The 21,546-nt window shown below is 31.9% G+C and overlaps 1 long non-coding RNA gene across 2 annotated transcripts in view; it reads right to left on the bottom strand.

The window, feature by feature from the left end:
* Window positions 1-1,084: 1,084 nt before the first annotated feature.
* The window catches only part of LOC129234166 (uncharacterized), a 127,323-nt gene continuing 106,861 nt past the window's right edge, over window positions 1,085-21,546 (bottom strand). For both annotated transcript variants that reach the window (XR_008581531.1, XR_008581532.1), the window contains 3 exons: window positions 16,925-17,060; window positions 10,174-10,289; window positions 1,085-2,339 (listed from right to left, as the gene is read on the bottom strand). This is a non-coding gene — a long non-coding RNA (uncharacterized LOC129234166). The remainder of the gene's footprint in view (window positions 2,340-10,173; window positions 10,290-16,924; window positions 17,061-21,546) is intronic.

The following is a 21,546-nucleotide window of genomic DNA, read 5'->3' on the forward strand; positions in this document are numbered from 1 at the left end:
ATAAAATTGTCAAGATCGGGGCAAAAAAACCAAGATTGTATAGACTAATTATATTTCTTAAAATTTAATTAAACCTCAAAATTTCTCAAACTTTTCTTTTTTGTTGGAACTATACTTTAGAGTTGATCGATTATTAAAATTATTTCTTGAAACATTTCAACAATATAGAGCAAAACTGGTTTACAGTAAAAAAAATCTTTACATTTGTGATATATTTTTTTCTCAAAGCAATTCGCATTTTCATTTTCAGAGGCCAGGACACTTTTTCGACAGCACAAGAATAAATGTTTCATAATTTCAAAAATTAAAATTCATGGAATATAAATTAGGATTCCCCCACCCAAAATTCTTTGAAGGAAAAAAAAAAAACTATGTATTTCCATTCGAGTTAAAAACAAGTTGGTCAGTTGCAAAGTCTGAAATGTTCCAAAATTTTGTTTTTACTTTGGAAATGCTGTAAAAGCATTTATTTTTGCGCGGTTTTAATTTTCGTGAGCGAGTTGTAAGCGCAAAAATGTAATCCTTAAGATTTTTTTAAATTTTATAACTCAATTTCGGTTCTATTACACAAAATTCGCGACAGTTTCAGTTCACGAAATCATTGATATCTTCATTATCGCGGAAATAAGTGCTTACTGGTATAATGTTCGAAGAAAACAGTTTAAAATGCACATCTTCATCAATTTCCATTGGATCGTCTCCTTTGGTTTTTCTATTCTCTTAAAATATCTTGGACGGACAGTAGACAGTACCGTTTTATAAATTTTAGTAAACTTTCAACAGAAAATTCTCCTATTTTTTGAATTAGTTTTCTATGAATAATAGTTTTTTTTTTAAAATTATGTTGGAAAAAAAAAATCTTAATACTCAGCTACGTGCCTGCGTAAAAGAAAAAAAAAAAGAATTTACAGCCACCTAAAAGTGCTTTAGAATGAGGTGAGTAACATACTTAAATTAAACTTCTTAGTTTGTTGCGAAATAATGCAGGAAAAACAGTTTTACAGAAATGGAAGTTGGAAATTGTAACACTCGTAAAACATGAGATTCTTCAAAAGTCTCGCCAACTATAGTTGATGTTGCCAAATTGTCCTCAATTTATGATCTGTATTCCACTTCTGTTTTACATTGAAGTTTTACCTTCATTGCTCAAAAGAAGTATAACTTCAAAAAAAAAAAAAAAAAAACAGTACAAGATTGTTTTAGCAAGTATTCTTTATTCTGAAGAATCATGAGAAATTTACAAATTCTGAATGTCCAAACACATTTCATTTCTTCGCTATCTCTTTCAGGAAATGGAAGGTTTATTTCCTAAAATTTTGGTTTTCGGTGCAATACGGAGTAAAGACTTGACGTATGCAATTTTTGCAACAGGACTGAGCGGGACTGTGCAGCAAGGAATGAGTTAGGTACTACTAGCTCCTCTGAACGTAGCAGGAACGTAGCTTTTCAAAATGACAAAATTATTTAGTTAAAGCAAGATTTCTTACACCAAGTTGATACTATGCAGATTTTTTTTCCCTTTATTATAAGATAGATTTAGTATCATCATCACTATTATTATTATTGTTTCTCTTCTCTAAAGCGCGACTTAATCTAAACACCAAACAAAAAATCAACGACAAATAGACTGCAAGATAATTCATAAATTGTATCATCAACTTCGCTATACTTTAAAGTTATACTTGCTTTATTATTATTATTATTATTTACTTATTATTACTATAATCATCATCATTGTTGTTATTGTTATTACTATCATCATAATTATTATTGTTATCATTATTATCTAATTATTATTATCATCATCATTATCTAGTTATCATCATTTGATTATTATTATCATTATTTAGTTATTATTGTCATCATTGCTATTATTATTACTATCATCAACATCATTGGTATCATCATTATCTAATTATTATTATTACTATCATCATTATTATTATTGTTATCATTATTATTCTAATTATTATTATCATCATTATCTAGTTATCATCATCATTTGATTATTATTATCATTATTTAGTTATTATTGTCATCATTGCTATTATTATTACTACCATCAACATCATTGTTATCATCATTATCTAATTATTATTATCATCATCATTATTTAATTATTAGTTAATATTTATTTATTATTATTTATCAATCTTATTATTTATTTATAAAGGCTGTTATACTTACGATAATAAACGCTGTCCATGCTTCGATGTGTTGAATGTTAGCCACCTATCATTTGCACTCCATTAAATGCCTGGATTCCTTTATCACCAGAGCACCTAATGAAGTACAATCAACTGGTGACAGTTTCCACCGCCTTAGCTCGTCATCCCTCTCTGAAATGATAAAAGAAAAAAAAGATCTTAAAAGTGATACATTAATTACGAAAAGTGAAAGCTGTAGGAAAGAGACAGTTTTCTTTTTTCCGAGTTTAATGCCTTTAATTTACCACAAAAAGTGGTAAACTAAAAAAAAAGCAAAGTCAAATCCTTTGAAAAGAGATAGCTTTCTTTTTTCTGATTAACAAAATAAGTATCTTGAAAGAAATTCTTAATTAAGTGACTGTAATCTCGTCAGCTGAGATCTACTTATAAAAAAAAACGAATTTCATATACACAAGCACATATAAGTGCATTACATAACAATCAGAGCCCTTACATCAATCTATGGGCCCCGTTGATAAACATTACAAAGGGCTACTGAAAAGTACGTTGAAAAACTAAATAAAAACTCTAATTTTGTGAAAATTAGGATAGATTCACTTCATACTTTATTAAAAGGTTTTAATTACACATCGAATATGCTGTCACAAAATATTTATTACTAGCTGCGTGCCCGGCGTTGCACGGGCTACCTAAAAAATGTAAGAGCAGTCCAGCCGATGCTTTTGTAGTACACTGACACTAGTTTCTAACGCGTTAAGGAATAAATAAATGCGCGTAAAGCAAGGTTTGCAAAACACCAGTAAAACATATTTTTGCCAAAACACCTCATCAACGTTAATAATCGTTATCAATGATACAAGTTATGAGTACATTTTCAGTCAGCACAAAAGGGGAAAATATATGCATTATCAACTATAATCTTTACTCACGTTAAACTGAATTACATCTGATAGACTATATCGGAAATATTTATGCACAATAACAATCCGCTTTTTACATAAAATAGTCTACTACCCGGCGTTGCCCGGGTGTTTATTAATGCAACATACCACTCAGATAAATATTTGGATGGATTCTATCCACATGGTCGTACAAGAATTACGTTTCTTTTCAATGATTTTCTTCACGCTGTAAATTTTAATAAAAGCGTTCATCCGGAAAGTTGAGTTGAAGCACTGAATAATAATTTGAATGGAGGAAAGCCTTCGAAAAATATGGATTTTATTTTGAAATCTAAGAGTCATAATTAATAATTTTTAATTGATATCTCCGCTAATTATTATCGGAGGATTATGTTAAATAGCCAAACATGAAGACGGGAAGATGACGAATCCATCGATACCTGGTTCGATGGTCAGTTCACTGTCATTCGGGAGAAGAAGCTTGGACATAGATAGATAGATAGATACTCAGATTTTATATGTATAAGATAATTAGGCTTCAATAATTTTGAATAATGCGATAAATGTTTAAAGTAACAAAATTACCGGAAATAAGTTAACTGTAGGACTTCTAGGGTGGTTAAAAAAAACTTTTTTTCAGCTAGAGTCCAGGACACCCTCTATTTTTTTTAGACTTACTGATAGTATTATGCTGCAAAAGTTTTAGTTTATTACTCAAATTTTAAGAGGGTGCTCAATAACCCCTTGATTTAACATTAACCGTAGAAAAAAAAATGTCATAAATTTAAAAAATTTAATTTCCCCAGCTGTTTTTTTTTTTTTTTTTGTAAATAATTATTTTATAGCAATGTATATGCACTTTCTCCTTAATAGAAAATTAAAAGGTCTTTTGGTTCGCCTGTATAATGTACAAATAATGTATGGTGAATTTTCTCGCCAATTGACTTGTGCCCATGTTATGGTTCAACGTTATGATAATTTCGTAATTTACTCGTTCATCTTATGATAATTTTGTTCTTAAAATTTGAATAGAAAAAGAACCACATCGATTTTTCAAAAAATCGCTTCGAGGGGCACACCTCCATGCTACAAACTAACTTTGGCTCAAATTTCATGAAAATCGACCGAACGGTCTAGGCTCTATTCGCGTACCAGAGTTCCGGACAGAGAGAGATCTTGACAGACTTTCAGCTTTATTATTAGTAAAGAATATGTAGCACTGTTGTTTCAGTTAAATGTTATTTTTTAACCCCCCTCCCCATACTAATGAAGTTTGGGGGAGGGGTTGAGCACCCTCTTTCAGTTGAAATGGGAAGCTAAGATTCTTCTAGTATATTAATATCTACAAGTCTAAAAATATTGAGAGATGTCCTGTTATCTAGGAGAAACTTTTTTTACATGTATTTTTGAACCACCTTAAGGACCACATGTCTAAAAATAGGAAAAGTATGAAAATTAATATGATGTTTTACCTTCAATTTTTCTGATAAACACTGTTTTTCACTGACATGATCAGGTATTCAAGTTTATATTCAGAACCATTGCACTATTTTTTCAGTTACGGTTCATTGGCAGATGAAAAAATTATTATTTGCATTCGCTTTGAGACATAGTCTATTCTAAATGTTCTCTATGATGGCATTCGTCTGATCATCGATTTGACTCATTCTAATCATTAAACTTCATGCTTATATTCGGTGAAGCAGGATATTAACAATATTACCTATTAGAAGTACAGCATAATGCTACCATTTTTGCGTAGTCAGAATATTTTTTTGAATGTTGATAATTTAAGCTATGAGTAGTTTGGTATGCTTGAAATACTTAAGCTGTATAATCCTTTTTTTTCAGTAAACACTACAAAGAATTTTATATTCTTTTTGTTATAAACAGAAAATTTCAGATGAATTTATTTTGTGAAAACTTTTTTGGGCAAAACAAGGAAAAATAAACTAAATAAATATAATAATAATAATGATAGTAATAATAATATTAATAATATTAATAACAATGATAAATACATATTTGAAACAAAGTTTTAGATTTCCCTTTTCTCCGTTCCTTTTTCATTTCTTTTCTTTGACGTAAATACAAATGGCGTATTTTCTTAAGAGAAAGAAAATAGATTCAAGACATTCCAGTCATTGAACAGGATTTATTTATTTATTTTTTTAATAAGATTAAATGCCTTTTTTTTCTCATTTTGTATAAAGGTAAATGTGAAATATGTAGTTATATGATAATCAATACACATTCGCATTATAAGTTTAATGTAGCATTCGGAGAACTTGAATTACCAATTACGTAATATATCCTAAAGAAAAACAAACGTGTGTGAACTTTTGAAGTGATAACTTCTTATGTCAGGGTAAACCGATTTGTGACACGTAACGGCGCAACTTTCGTCTGGCATACCTTTCGTTCGTGCATACGACAGAAGTGCGAATGGTCGGGGAAATTTTGTTTCTTTACTCTTTGGGTCAGCTTTAAGTGTTAAGTAATAGTAGAAAATGTAATGAAACTAACAGAAGATGGATGATCGTCGCAACATAACGCAATCTCCTAACGAAAGGTGAGTTTAATAATACAATATAATATCAATAACATTGTAAACAATATATATTCAAAACAGCATTTAATCTTTAAATTTATTTTCAAAACAAAAACATTTTTGCCATTAGTTATACTAAAAATATCTAGCTTCATTTAGGGTTTTGAACTGTGATAAGGTGTACATATTTTAAACGAACTTCATCCCCGCAGACTCCGCAACGCGGGGGCTGGGGACGGCCGAGAAAGCAAAAACTAATAAATAAACATTTAATTTGTTCATCACAGAGTAAAATCTAAAATGTTACGTAAGTTTGAGGGTTCTTTCTGATAAACGAAATATTTAGAAACGACGCGTCATTTAATCTATTGTTTTTGCGCCGACATCAAAACTTATATTTAAAAGTAGTCTGAATGATGATCAAAGAATAAAATACTATAAGTCACGGAACTGTACTTGATGCAGTCTTTGCAAGATTTTTAGATAACATACAATGCAAAAATTTCGTTGCTTATTATAGCTACCATAAGCCAATTGTTACTTTCATAGGATTAAATAATTGTAATAATTTAATCTTATGAAAGAGTTATCACTTCTGCCGAGCGTCCCATGACGCACATTTTTTTTTATGTGTGAATTCGAATTTTTAAATTCATTTCTCCCACTCATAAAATTTGTTTTCAAATTTGAAACCGTCTCTTTTTCTTTTCTTTTGGTTTGCAGAAATCAAAATGGCGCCTTTTCTTTAAGTTATCTAAGTGAAAGAACATATATATTTGGGTCACTGAATGTGTTTTTTCTTTTCTGAAAATGTTTAATGCCTTTTTTATTTTTTATTCGACATGTTATATAAAGGTAAATAAGAAACAGTTCTAAAAAACCTGATACCCTTTTCATTATGATTTTGATAAACCAATAGGAGACCTGAGTTACTGTTTAAAATCTCCAGATGAAAAAAAAAACATTAACTTTTCTATATAAACTCAACTTGTCTAGCTCATTTTTCATATTTATAAAATTCATTTTCAAATTTAAGAAATTTAAATTATTGTGGGACCATTAAGACTTAAAAAATGGCGAATTCAATCGATGACTCATTTTGAAAATGAGGCTAACTTTCAATTATTTGTTCATTGGTATCAATTTCATCACCAAAGCGTAAATAAGATTGTGTCTCTCGAGACTTGACCCAGTATGGCACAAACTAGAAAAGACCGGTTTTACTACCGGTCATTGTTGTAAACCGAGTTTTTTTGAAAAGAAATATTGAAAATTAGTGGGAAATTTCAAACAACTAAAAGAAATAAAAATTAATTTTTGATTTTTAACATTTTTCAACAATTTTAAATTTAAGGGTTTTTATTGTGTAGAATGCAAATTGATAAACGTTTTACATAAAATATTTTGTGACATAAAGCAAGAGGAACATTATAGTTGCCTTTGTAGCTTACTAAATTGCATAAATAGCGATTTTTATTGGCTTGATTAATTAGTTAAATGATTAATTTTGGACAATACTGCCCTGTTTCAAGTTTTGAAGTGTGACTCATAATATCGCAACGAGAATTATTCACAAAACAATAAAATGTTCGGAAAATTTACAAATGAACAACTTTATTTCCGAGCTGAATTTTCCTTCTATTTGCTCAAGAAGTGAAGTATGGTATTTATCTTTCTTAAAATAGGTCAAATTCAGGATGCATTTGTTGCAAAGAAGCAGAAAAGATGTTCACAAGAGAATAATCGTTACGGTCCAAGTGACGTCAATAGCTTTTTAGGGTAAACAACATGTGTTTAAGAAAACAAAAACAACGGAAAAAGTGATACACAATTTTTGTCTGAGAAACAGATTAAAACATAATATTGAAATGCTTGAAGTTAACATCAAAAAACACTCATTAAAGATAAAGAAACCTTCCTTGTACAAAGTAAAGGATGAATCATTTTTGTAAAAGAACTTCCCATTCAGATTTCAACTTAAATTTCCATTTCGACCCTTCAAATGAAACTTCCGTTTTTTTAGCTAGATATAGTTAAGGGTTAACCGTAATAATTTCGTGAATAAATATACTTTATAAGTTTTTACGTTGATATTAGGCCTCTGAAAGATTTTCATCGGATAGCGAACGTAAAATTAAAAATAAAATAAATAAAAAAATACATTTTTTTTTTTAAATAAAAGAAACCAATTCTAAACTTTAATGTAAAAATTTTACGTTCTCAACTTAATACAGTTGTTGAAACAAAACGGAATAATACTTGCTAAAAAATCTGTGTCTGTGTTAAAATAATTTAAAATTACGTTTTAAGCCCGAAAATATAAAAATGAGTTATACTTGCTTATATCATCAGACATGATTATGAACGGTATTAACCAGGGGTTCCCAAACTGGATGCCGCGGTACCCTGGGGTGCCAAAGAGAAAGAAAGAGAGAGAGAGAGAGAGAGAGAGACGAGATGTGTTGCGAAATCTCTACAGTACCCATAAATATACACAAAAGATATGGACTAGGGCCCCGTGAGAAAATTATTAGTCTTCAAAAGGTGTCGCAGCCGCAAATCTGAAAAGTTTGGGAACACCTGTACAGACATTATCATAACGCAGCAAATAATAATGAAAAAGAACGGGGTGTCCAAAATTAATCATTTAACTAATTAATCAAACCAATAAAAATCGCTAGTTTTGCAACTTAATAAGCTACAAGGGTAACTAAATATAATGTTCGTCTTGTTTTATGTCACAAAATATTTTAAGCAAAATGTTTATCAATTTGCATTCTGCAAAATAAAAAGCCTTAAATTTAAAATAGTTGAAAAATGTTAAAATCAAAAATTAATTGTTCATTTCTTTCAGTTGTTTGAAGTTTTCCGTTAATCTTTACTAATAATAAAGCTGAAAGTCTCTTTGTCCGGATCTCTCTGTCTGTCAGGATCTCTCTCTGCCCGAATCTCTGTCTGTCAGGATCTCTGTGACGCGCATAGCGCCTAGACCGTTCTGCCGATTTTCATGAAATTTGGCACAAAATTAGTTTGTAACATGGGGGTGTGCACCTCAAAGCGATGTTTCGAAAATTCAATGTGGTTCTTTTTTTATTCCAATTTTAAGAACAAAATTATCATAAGATGGACGAGTAAATTACGAAATTATCATAACCTGGAACTGTAACATCAGCACAAGCCAATTGGCGAGAAAATTCACCACACATTATTTGTAAATATACAGGTGAACCAAAAGACCTTTTAATTTTCTATTACGGGCAAAGTCGTGCGGGTGCCACTAGTTTTCAATATTTCTTTTCAAAAAGCCCGGTTTACAACAATGACCGGTAGTAAAACCGGTCTTTTCTTGTCTTTGCAGCCCTAGATATAAGTGGTTCTGTGCGTGAAATTTAAGTCTGCCTGCATACTTCAAGCATTAATAATGTTATACGGATTTTTGCCTGGACTTCTGTATTCACTTCGTCTTCGTATTTATGAATGTATTCCTCATGCCTCAAAAAAGATTAACCGTAAAATGTTGAAATTTTGTATTTATTACTTTTATAAAATAGTTTCATGTCTCGTATTTTGATTGCAAACGAACGTTTCGAATAGTCTCTTCATCTGTTGTCTTCTTCTTTTCTTGTTATATTAAGTAGCTTTTCATAAGTTATTTCCTCTGTAGGCATCATTCAATGCATCGCAGATAGTTAAAATGAATATTTAGCTCCATTTGGGGAGGTCTGGGAAACATAGCGATTCTGATATTGCACTCTATTGAAGAAATTTTATGACCACAAAAGGTTATTCAAGAATCAGAGTGCAACGGAGTTCATGTTTTGGTACACAGTTTAAAAAATAAAATACAATTGAAGATCACGTTACTTCCTAAACGCCTGTTAAATAACATGTATTTCTGTTCACTAAAAAATGATTCTCGTTTTCAAACCTAAAAGCTAAGCCAACGGCTACAACTGTTTGACTGAGCGATGCCTCGGAGAAAGAATGTTGATACGAAAAACGACTTAAAAGTAATATTGATTCGCGAAAGAAAAAAAAAAAACTTCTGAATAGCCCTTTTGGAACAGCCAATGGCTACCAAAAAGGAAATGCCCAACAAGACATTATACAGAACCTAAATACAAAATTTCAACTTTCTACAGCTAATAGTTTTTTCAATTATGCGAGATAAATTATGCACTCAGACACATACATAGGCATACACAGACGTCACGTCAAAACTCTTTAAAATAAACTCTTTGGCAAAAATGAATTTTTCGGCAGTCTATAAGTACATTAGTACGCATGCACGTCGCGAAAAAACTGGTTAACATTGATTTATTGGTGTTAAAATGCAAATTCCGATCAAATTTTCTCGTGTGAATACAACACTTATTTTACTTCGTAATTACAATGAAGTAAAAACATTCAAGCGTACACTCAGTCAATAGGCGTACAAGCAACTCATGTGGTGTTTACATCAGGTTTTTGAAAAAGAAAATTTTCTGAGCATTTTTGTTTTGTTTTTTTAATTAAAGTGTACAGTAACTGACTTAAGTAAAATTCACCTTACCGTTTGTTGTATTTCTCGAACTTCTCAAATTAGAAACGTAGCTTTCAAATTTAGTTGAAATAATTACATCCAGTGATTTATTGGTCTTCCAAAACAAAAAACTTCATCTGTACTCGCTGAAAATATAGACACAATTAAAACATATTCCACAAAGTTAACAAAAAGAAAAAGTGAAATTTATACTTTTGCAAAAATGTCCACACAAATTTATAAAATCACATAACTACAAACTAATTCATATTATATGAGAAACATAGTAACTTCAGTATGCATTTAACAAATGAAATATGTGTGTATAAAACTGGGGTGTACAAGTTCTCTAAACATATAGGAGCCAGGCAAAAATGTAAGGCGTCAGTTCTTATTTTTTAATTTTACCATTACTTCTCAATTACTACACTATATCGTTTCCCTATGATTTTTCTACATCCCATTATTATATTGTTTAGCTTACAATAAAGAGCAACAAGAAATTGAATATCTCTACACATGCAACTATTAAACTACAGTATAAAAAATTATAAAACCAATAATAAGAGATTAAAAGAAAAATACCAACATTCTATTGAAAGGAAATATTGAAAATCACAAGTATATATATATATTTACTTTTAGGTGAAATTGGGATCCTTCTATAAAAACACTATAAATTCACAAGTCGTCATAACCGGCACTAATAGTTGAATCTGTGCTAGTAGTTGACAAAATTAGTAAACAAGAGAAAGACAGGAGCAAAAGATTACAAAAAATCAGCTAAGAATAAGATGAACGGCATAAGAAATTTTAACACAATTTTATAATTTGTGCACAATTTATAATTTTTCTTGTTGTTTTATTTTATTTTTTTTAGATGTGAACTACCAGTGCAGTGTCAACTACTCCGCCGGTGTCAAATACTTTTTTGCAGAATATTTATCTCTCAAATATTTAAGCGCTGGCTCTGAAAATCTAAGGCACCATGGCGATCTGCCATCCTGTGGAACCCTGACACAAAACTGTGGCATTCGTATTAGATACAAGTAGATTAGAAAGGTTCGATCAAATTATATATCGTAATTAAAAAACTCACATGATATCTCACTCATCATCAGAATAAATAAATAAACAAAATTAATCGGTACTTTTGTAATACCTCACACTGTGTCATTGATTTTACCATTCCTCTTTGTGAAACTAATAGTTCTTCGCCACTGAAGAAAGACAACGTCGTAATCAAGTGGGGGAATATGGGCAAAGTGAAATATTTACTCCTCTTTTAGTGCCATTTACCTAGAAATATTTTAACTATGTAGTAACATATGTAGTCTATCCAGTGAAGAAAAAATTACCTCTAAAAATCAAAGCATAGGACAATACGAGTAATTTTTAAAAACTGATACTCAAATTGTAATATTTTGCTGTTAGTCAAAAATTATTTTGATATTATCAAATGATAAAGTTCTTGTTATTAACATTTTAGGTTTTTATTGGGACCTTTTAATTTTCGGTGCAGTATTTATTTAGTTAATATTTAGCTGAATTGTATTTAAATGTTTTTCACAATTAGTCAAGTGCATGCGGGGCAAAAAAGGATGGGTCAAAGTGAAATAGTTCATTTTGTTTACTCATTCAATTTTTTACTAAATCACTTACGTATTTATATATTAACTAATTTATTTACATTCCTTCATTTAATAATTCACCTATTAGTTCATTCTTTCACTTATTTTCTTATTCATTCACTATTTAATTCACTTATTTATTTTTTGTCATGTATTAATTAATGAATTAATTAATTTGTTAGTTGATTGTTTCATTATCTTTTCATTTATTAAATTATCCTTTTATTTGCTCATTATTTTATTCAAAAATATGTTTTACAATAGAATAGAAAATATTTCTTTAGAAAAATATTTCATTTTCGCTTTGCCCCAAGAAAAAGAAAAGTGAAAAATTTACACTTTTATTGAAGGCACAATTTTACTGCCAAAAATAAAAAAGAATGCTTCAGGGCAAATTTTATTATAAAATACAATGTTCTTTCTTTATATACTGTAATTTTCAAAACAAATTTTTCCATCTGTTCATTTTGAAAAAGCTCAGTCACCTTAACCATTTCACTTTGCCCGAAGTTCCCCTACAAAGGCATACTGACTTCTTTATTGTCATACCGATGCATTAGATTCGATTCGGGTTAATGCTGAAACTCGATATGGGGGGGAAGAATCGAAATTTACAATTAATTTGTACTTATTTGAGAGCGAACCGCAAACTAAGCTTACATTAATAGAATTTTATTTTTCGAAACTAAACATTTATAAATCATATTATAAATATATATATTTTTTCAATTGTGAGAGATTAGTATAGTTTTAATTGATTAACAATTTTGTTTCACATCATAAATCGAATCCAATAATCAAATTATAAAAATTATAATCATTGTTCCGTTATCTCGCAACGTGATTTCTATATGCTGTCGAGTTTTAATAATTTAGTTAATCTTTTCTTTCAAAAAGCTTTGATATCAAAACTAGCCTGCTAACTAAGCACTGATAGCCCAAGTCACTTAGTTTGTAGAAAGTATACGTACAAAGGTTACTTCTGAGCGACTAAATCGCACCTGCATTGATAACTCTTTGGAGCACAGTAAAAATGGAAGTAATAAAAAGTCAATACACAAAATATAAAAAAATAAAAACAGACGGAAAATGAGTTGCTTTGATTGAGCCTGGTCAAGAGTTCAAGAAGGAGGAGGTAAACTGCCAAAAACCCTTGGTTTTAGGGACATTTTAAAAGAGTTGTATTTTTATATGCAAAAAGTGTCATAAACTCTTGCCCTTTCCTGAAAAAAGTTCTGGCTGCTACTGGCAGAAGTACAGTGCCAAAGGTCTCGCTAAAGCAAAAGAGACATCATGAAATGGAAAATCTCGAAACTATAATCTGATCGGAAAAAGTGATGAAATGGAAGTTATTATATCGTAAAAGGTATTGAAAAATATATTCGAATGCAAAAATCAATACTTTATAAGATTACCTATCTACCGTTGACATCAAAATCAAATATAAATCGCATCAATATTATTTAAGGGAAACACTAAGCATGTAAAAAAATCCAGTACTCACAGGGAAGACCTCAGTCCCGCATATTAAACGGCAAACCGGTGAAAAAATATTTTTCAGCTCTCTCCAAGAAGCACGTATGAACTGCATTGGAGTTTAGTCATTAAAATATTCAACATCACAAAGGGGTAATCAAAATTACACAATACTTTGGCAGGAAGAAGGTGTTCCCACCAGAGAATTTCAGCCAGTCAGGAGAAGAAATAGTCCACTGGCGTCAGTATGCAACCAATCCGGTTCTACCTAACATTCCGAAATTCAACAATTCTTAATAATAATATGGCTAAGCGACTGCTGCCGTCTTATTTCTCTTTTGTGGTTTTCAAGAAGAGGCAGGCTGTAGACTCACTGAGCTAGCTGAAGAACTTTGGCACCATCTGGTCAGGTAACTTATTTATGCAGTTCTTGGGGGGAAAAAACATAAAAAACATGCGGAACGTTAAAATAAAATATAATAAAGTAGATGAAATAAAAATAACAGGTGGCAATAGCAACCCACTGCTACCACACTAGCCAAGCAAACTTACATTTCATTGAAAGACGGCCACTCTCTCAGCCAGCAGCCCACATTTTATAATATCGTGCACTTTTTATTGCATGTTGATATCCTTGTTCATCCACTATTTTTGAAATTAAAGTTTAGCAATTTTTAAACTGGAAGCGTTGAATTGATATCTGTGGCAATACAAATTATTTTAATTTTACTTATTTATTTACGACTATATCAATTCCTTTTTAAATTAATTTTTATAATTCGCGAAAGAAAAATATATACATTCTAGTTCGACCAAACGCAGTAACTTTAGTTGAACAGAACTCCATTTAACTCCTACACCTAGGAATGAATAGATATTTCCAAATAATAATCCTGATAACGCAATATGTCAAGGCGAAGTTACAGGAACGTCACTGCGAGTCACAATGGTCAATGTGAAAGATTCTTTGACTAACATCTCTCAGGACTCACGCTGTGACACATTTGTGACATGTTTTATTTGACTTCATTGCGACGTCACCCCAACTAATTTGTTACCCGCCATTTTGTAACACTGTGAAGACGTCACTATAACGTCACTTTGTGAAGTCGCATAACATTCGAAAAGTCACATAACATTCGAATGTTGATACAACCTGGTGACTTTATAGTGACGTTTCGTAGCAGTCACATGACGGGAAGACTGCACGTGACTTTCACATAAGGGTCTCATTTTAGTCACTCTACTATTAGGGAATAATAACAATGGGAAAGATAATAATTATTGCCATAATATGAATTTAGACTTAATATTCAGAAAAGATCGTATAGTTCATGAAATTGTTGTGGAGTGCTTCACACAATGGTCGATTTCGACAAAAAGATTAGACTTAAGAATCCCCTACTTTCAACATGACATCCATAGATTCACGTTATGTAGAAATATTCAACTTTTTTTCTACTTATATCCGCCCCCCCCCCTTTTTTTGAAGACTTGCTTTAATTTTCCTCATCACATCGCATTGCTTGTTTTTTCTTCTCATGAATCTAATCCGTGACACGTTTGATCTAATTAGTGTACCTTAAAGTTTTTGAAACTAAGTTCTTTGTTCACGCTAACTGGCATTTCAGTAGAAAGAAGAAACTTTATTTATATTTACCTGTTCTGCAATAAGATAAATAGTTTGAGGAACAAAGTAAGGCAAATTTCATATTTAACTAGTTTTTGAAGAAATCCAAAAAAGATTTTAACGGTGAATGTTACTCGCTTAACAAATGCTGTTTTTACGTATCAGACGTATCAACCCTGCCGGAATTGATCTTTCAGTGGAAACCAAGAATCTTATCCCAGAGTTATTAAATATGTTTCCAGAAAAGCCTTATCTAACATAGGTGGATACCTTTGTCAACAGAAGAAACACAGAAACTCTTTAAAATGAGATTCGTTGATTATTTGCATTCTACATATTTCGAATATTTACTGGCTACTTGAGGATAATTTACTTTTCCTTTTCTGCAGACAGAAGGCACATGAACTTGTCCCTACCGTTACCTGATATGGAGAAGGAAAGATACTTTGCTTTCCGAAGCAAATAAAGCAGATGGAATGGTCGCTTGGGAAAATCCATGAAGTTCTCGAAGATGAGAGCCGCGGGCTCTCCGCGCGCTACTTCAGGTACCTGACTATCTTCAAACGCAGTCACAAGCACCTGATGCAGCACGTGGGAGCCACTGGGCATCAGATATGACCGCCAGTCCGTCATCCATCCTTAAACCTTAGTTGCCTTCAGTGAGATCAAAATAACAAGGCATGGAACATCCCTCCAGTCACTTTGCATACAAAAAACTTAATTGCACCTTAACTTGAACAACAAACATTCTGATCATAAAAGATTAACAGTTACATAATCTAGAAAAAAGAAATGTAGACACTCCTATGAAAATCACGATGTCTATCTAGTAATCGAACTGAAAAAGAATGAGAAATATGAATAATAGCAACTTTTTAGATTAAGGAAAAACGTAACAATCGAATGAAGAACTTTACGCGTGTATATATATATATGTACGCCAATATTCACGTGCATCGGCATGCTTAAGTGAATATAATTACAACAGAAAGATACAACAGAGAATATACAACAGAAAACTATCAAATATTTAGGAGAAAAAAAAAAGAAAGACGAATTCATTATAGACGAGAATAAATTGATTGCTTGAACAATCGTGTTACTGTCTATCTGTCCTCGAACATCTGTTTGTTTCACTAAAATATAAAATTACACCTTACTGCTTCTTAAAAAATGCGATCTTATAAATCATACGGGTTAAATTGTGATAGCTGAAAACGTCATTAAGTTTGATATTTTGCATGCATACTTTTTTACTGCTCGCATGATTTGTTAAGTGAACACGGGAAAGAAAATCTGAAACACAATATAAATATGTAAAATAAAACTTTTAAGCAGTTGAAAGCGCTATTGTACTGATCATAAACGAGACACTTCGCCATCCACATAGTTAGAAAGATCATTTCACGAAGGAGCAGTGAATGGTTCCGTTGTGACCTCTTAACAAGACAACGGCGGATGAAACAAAGAAAGAAGTCAAAGACACGCGGCACGGAGGTCATAAATCAGAAGAAACAAACCGTGGAGGGTAGTAAAAGAAGTAGAGAAAAAAATGTGATAAGTAAAATGAAGTCACTTGACAAGTCGGTAGGACTTTAACAGCAATGAAAGAGATACAATAAAATAAAAATGCATCAATGCATACTTTGAAGTAATGTGCTTTATATTTTGTATTATAGAAAAGGGGCATGAACGAAATTCTACAACTCGCACCCTTGCAATAATTTTATATTTAGCACAAGGAAACAGGGTAATTCAATGGAGATGCATAACTTTTTCGTGAAACGCTATGATATTTAGTATTAAAAAAATACATCAACCTGAAAAAATTAGGAATTTCTCCCCAAACGAACTACCTTACTTGTGGTTACGAAATTCAATATGCTTTATCAGTTCATTAAAATAGTTAGATTACTAATGAAACAAAATATGAAACTAGAGTAGCAGCAATATTCTTAGTTACTCTGTTGTTTAAAACAATTGAAAAATTTGAAATAGTTACTTCAACTAGCATAACAATGTACTGGATTTAAAATGCACTTACGTTGCGTTTTTGTCACTCTTCATTACATAAAGAGAAATGTTTTCGATCAGTTGAGCACAGTAAAAGCAAATTCTAAGACCATCTTCGTTCTTGGTTATCTTCCCAAAACCGTTATCATCATACTGGTGAGATTTCACTGTAAAAGGAAGTTTATAGTTAATGCTTCTAGTAATATGCCGAAAGATTGCTATTAAACCTTGAACAAAGACAATTTTGCGTAATATTTGTTGATTTTTCCCCTGAGGTTCGCCGATGTATGGATGCCTCAGTTGCCTAATCGATTAACTCCACTTTTTAAAAAAAGTGGAGTTCCTGATTTCTGCTTCAATAGTGCTTTATCAATGCTTAGAATGTGAATTTATATTAAAGTTTCTGTTCAGTACATTTCTGATCCTGCGATGGCAGAAAATCACGAGGGCCCATTCACTACCATGGATAACACTATCTTCTTCATCACTTTTCTCGACTTTTTGTTTTATGGAGTTAATCGATTTGGCAAGTGAAGCATCCATATATCAGTTGATATATATCATGATATATACCACGATATATATCCGATATTTTATTTTAAAATATCATGATATTTTGATATTTCACGGTATTTTCAATATGAAAATTGTATTAATCACCGTAATATTTTTCTTTTATTGTTCAAAATAACCAAAAAGTTATGTACTATATTTTTATGATGTATTAATACATCATTAATGTAAGAAAGTAATATAATATTCCTTTTTACTTCTTTTTACAAAAAAGGAAGGATTGTATTCGCGAAAAAAATTTCACTCAAAAATCGACCTTAATTTCCATTTTACTCACCCCCGAATGAATGTTGAGTTTTTTTTTCGACTCGACCACACGTGGATAAGTGCTTAAGAACGTATAGACACGAGAAATATCCATTTTGACGATTCCTGAGTTAATTACAACGAGTTTTCTCGTGACGTCTGTATGTATGTGCGTATGTATGTAGCATAACTCAAGAACGGTATGTCCTAGAAAGTTGAAATTTGGTACGTAGACTCATAGTGGGGTCTAATTGCGCACCTCCCCTTTTGGTTGCATAAGGGTGTTTCTAAAGGGGTCTTTTGTCTCTTTTTGGGGGAAAATCATTGTTAATTACGATGTAAACTCAAGTGGTGTTATAATTGGGCGGACACTTGGCGATACATCGCCAGTCTTTTGGTCGCCAAGTTTTGGCGCCAACTTGGTGACACCTAATAGTAGCTCTGTTGGAAGATCATTATTAATTCTCTTTACTGATAACGTACAAATTGCTGGAAATAAGAATAGCAATACTTGAAATAGTGAATTTAAGAGAGGTTTCTCTGCGTATAAGTTTTCAAAAGTTACAAAGTAGGCATTGGATTTGTGTGTACGTAGAATCATCTTAAAACCGAAGTGAACTGTTGCACTTTAATGTAAATTTTTAGTTGAAAACGGACAATTAAAATGCTGCAAATATTACTAACATATTACGTACATCACATGCAAGTGAAAGACTGCTAGAAAACAATTTGTGTCCAAAAACAGTACGATGAACTGCATTATCTTTACTAATAATAAAGCTCAAACTCTCTCTGTCTGGATGTCTGTAGGATGTCTGTGACGCCCATAGCGCCTAGACCGTTCGGCTGATTTTCATGAAATTTGGCAAAGTTAGTTTGTAGCATGGGGGTGTGATGGGGTGTGATCCTCGAAGCGATTTTTCGAAAATTCAATTTTTTTTTCTTTTTCTATTTCAATTTTAAGAACACTTTCCGGAGCAAAATTATTATAAGATGGACAAGTAAATTACGAAATTATCATGACGTGGAATGGGAGAGCGAATGAACATAGCGAATTGGCGAGAAATTCGTCATCCATTATTTGTAAATATACAGGCGAACCGAATGACCTTTTAATTTTCAACTACAGGCAAAGCCGTGCGGGTACCACTAATTAGTTAATATTTTTGCCACGAAAGTCATCAAAATATTAGATATAAAAGCCGATAGTGAACACCTTAGCTGTTACATTAAGCATTTTTAATTGTATTTCTTAACTTTTATTGTAAGGTTTACATAACCAGGAATTTTTAGTTGATTTTTTTTTTTTTTTTTTTTTTTTTGTGGGGTAAAACCTTTTCTAATTAAACGCTGTGAATCGATGCAATTTTGATCAATACCTATTACGTGAAGTTTCAAATATAATGCAAATAATTTTGCTTTTGAAATATATAGACAACGCCGCAAAACCAGTAAGTTTATAATAACTTCTATTTTAAACTGCTACTTTTCTGATATTCCGAGCTACTTTACTGAGGGTCGATATGTATGTATTAATTACACATATAAGTAGACCCTCGTTTTACGCGGGTTTATTTTACGCGGTTTAGATTATACACGGTTTAAGATTTGACACCTTTATTTTATTTTACGCGGATCCGGCAATGCAAAGAAATGAAATTTTCCTCTTTTTTCAAAATCCAAGTTCCTAAAGATTGCAGATTACGCGTAATCAACTGCATTTTGGAGTGCTAATAATCGAGCTGGACCACGGGAGATCTTTTATGCAATTGGTTCTAAAGCTCTTTCCAGAAGTAAAGTTATTAAACTCACAAAGTTCAGAACTCACTGGAAGAAGAGCTTTTAAGAGTGACAAAGGAGGCCAAAACCAACAAAGATACCGACGTCGGTGACGCACAACCAAAAACGTTCACATTGAAAATTTTGAGCCATTCCTAGACAATAGAAATGATCTTTCTGATTTGTTAGTGAAGGAAGATTCTATCACGGAAATGACGCAAGTGATCACGGAGGCGTTAATGCTCTGCAAAGAATTACAGAGAAAAATTTTTAATGTCTGCCAAAAGACTATATATATTAATAGGCAAGCTGTTTTCTTTCGGTACCGATTCCTCCTCTGCTTGTGAACCGATTTCCTTCATTCTTTTTTTGTTTAGTAGCTATTGCCGAGTTTTAGTGTCATCAATAAAAATGTTTGAAATCGAACACTAATTAACGGAGATATTAATAAAAAACGCATTTTCGTCCTAAATGGCTCTTTCTACGCGAACGGATGATCCCATTTTTTTGAATTTGATATGATTGGGAAGGTCTTTAAAAAACACTCCTAACGAAAAAATTGTCAAGGCGCCCAAGGTCCAATAACCTAAATCCACTAGAAAAAAAGTTATAAGTGTTTTTTAGTAAGCGAAACTCAAAAATTTTAATTTTATTTCTTTTCCATTGTTGAAATTCATTGTTGGAAGCGTGAAATATTAAGTTTCAATTCATTTTTTAAACCGCTTTTTCTACACCAAAAATGCATTTTAGTGCTTTGAGCTTGGTATGGTTGGAAAGCTCGTGAAAACTACTTCTAAAAACGTTTACCCCCCGTTTACGGCAAAAAAGGAAAACCCGCTAAGATGACTAGAAAAGGATCTACAAGCAATTATAAGTTAGCGAAAATTCATTTTTATTTGATTTTTCACGCGACTTAGCGTGAAGAAATTGCTAGATAATATTATGTGTTGCCATTGCTCGCTTGACCGTAAAGAAATGCAATTCTTGCATTTTTTTTTATTATTGAGGCTTTTAGGGTAAGTATGATCATTAAAAATATGTTCATTTTGATTATGTTTTTGAGATTTTAATATTTAAATAAATCATTTTACGAAGTGAGGGAGGGAGGATTTTTAGTTTCGATAAAATTACCTTCTTCTCACAATAATACCTGCATTTGCTATCGCCAGCAACAAATCTCAAGGTTAAACTTTTGATAAAATTGGCGTATTATTTACGACGTCCAGTGCTTTCGCATGGACAAGTATGTTGCCGCGAGTAGAATTCGTTCATTTGACTGTTGAAATTTTTATATTTCTAACGGTAACGGTCATGCCTACTTTTACAAAGAATATTGTTTATACAGAAGTTTTACGTATTAAAGGAATTTTACGGTATCATTTCATTCAGGAAGACTTCCATAGTTGTGGAATTGGCGAACTTTATCCATTGGTGTAAAATTTTTGGCACCAAAATGTCAGCGCGAAAAATCTTTTTCTTTCGTTAAAAAAAAAAAAAAAAATAAATAAAAAAAAAAATTGAGTTTTTCCTCTTGAATTCAAATTATGTTTTTCGCAATTACGAGTGTGTGTGTGTGTGTGTGTGTGTGTATGTAGGCATGTGAGTTTATGTGTGTGGAGGGGGTATGTGTGTTTGTGTGTAGGGTGTATGTGCATGTGTGTAGGGGGCATGTGTGTGTAGGCATGTGTGTTTGTGTCTGTGTGCAGGTATGAGTGTGTGGGTAGTTGTGTGTATGAGTGATTGTGTGTGATGGGGAATGTGTATGTGTGTAGGCATATGTGTTTGTGTCTGTGTGCAGGCATGAGTGTAATGAGTGTGTGGGTAGTTGTGTGTAGGCATGAGTGTGTGGGTAGGTGTGTGTATGTGTAGATGTCGGTATGTATGTGTAGGTGTCTGTATGTATGCGTGTGTGTGTATGTATGTGTTTGAGTGTATGTATGTGTTTGTGTGTGTGTATGTGTGTGTGTATGTGTGTAGGTATATGTGTTTGTGTATGTGTGTGTAGGTGTATGTATTTGTGTGTACGTGTGTGTGTGGTTGTGTATGTATGCGGGT

This window comes from Uloborus diversus, chromosome 1, assembly GCF_026930045.1.
Source record: "Uloborus diversus isolate 005 chromosome 1, Udiv.v.3.1, whole genome shotgun sequence".
In the NCBI taxonomy this organism is placed as follows: domain Eukaryota; kingdom Metazoa; phylum Arthropoda; class Arachnida; order Araneae; family Uloboridae; genus Uloborus; species Uloborus diversus.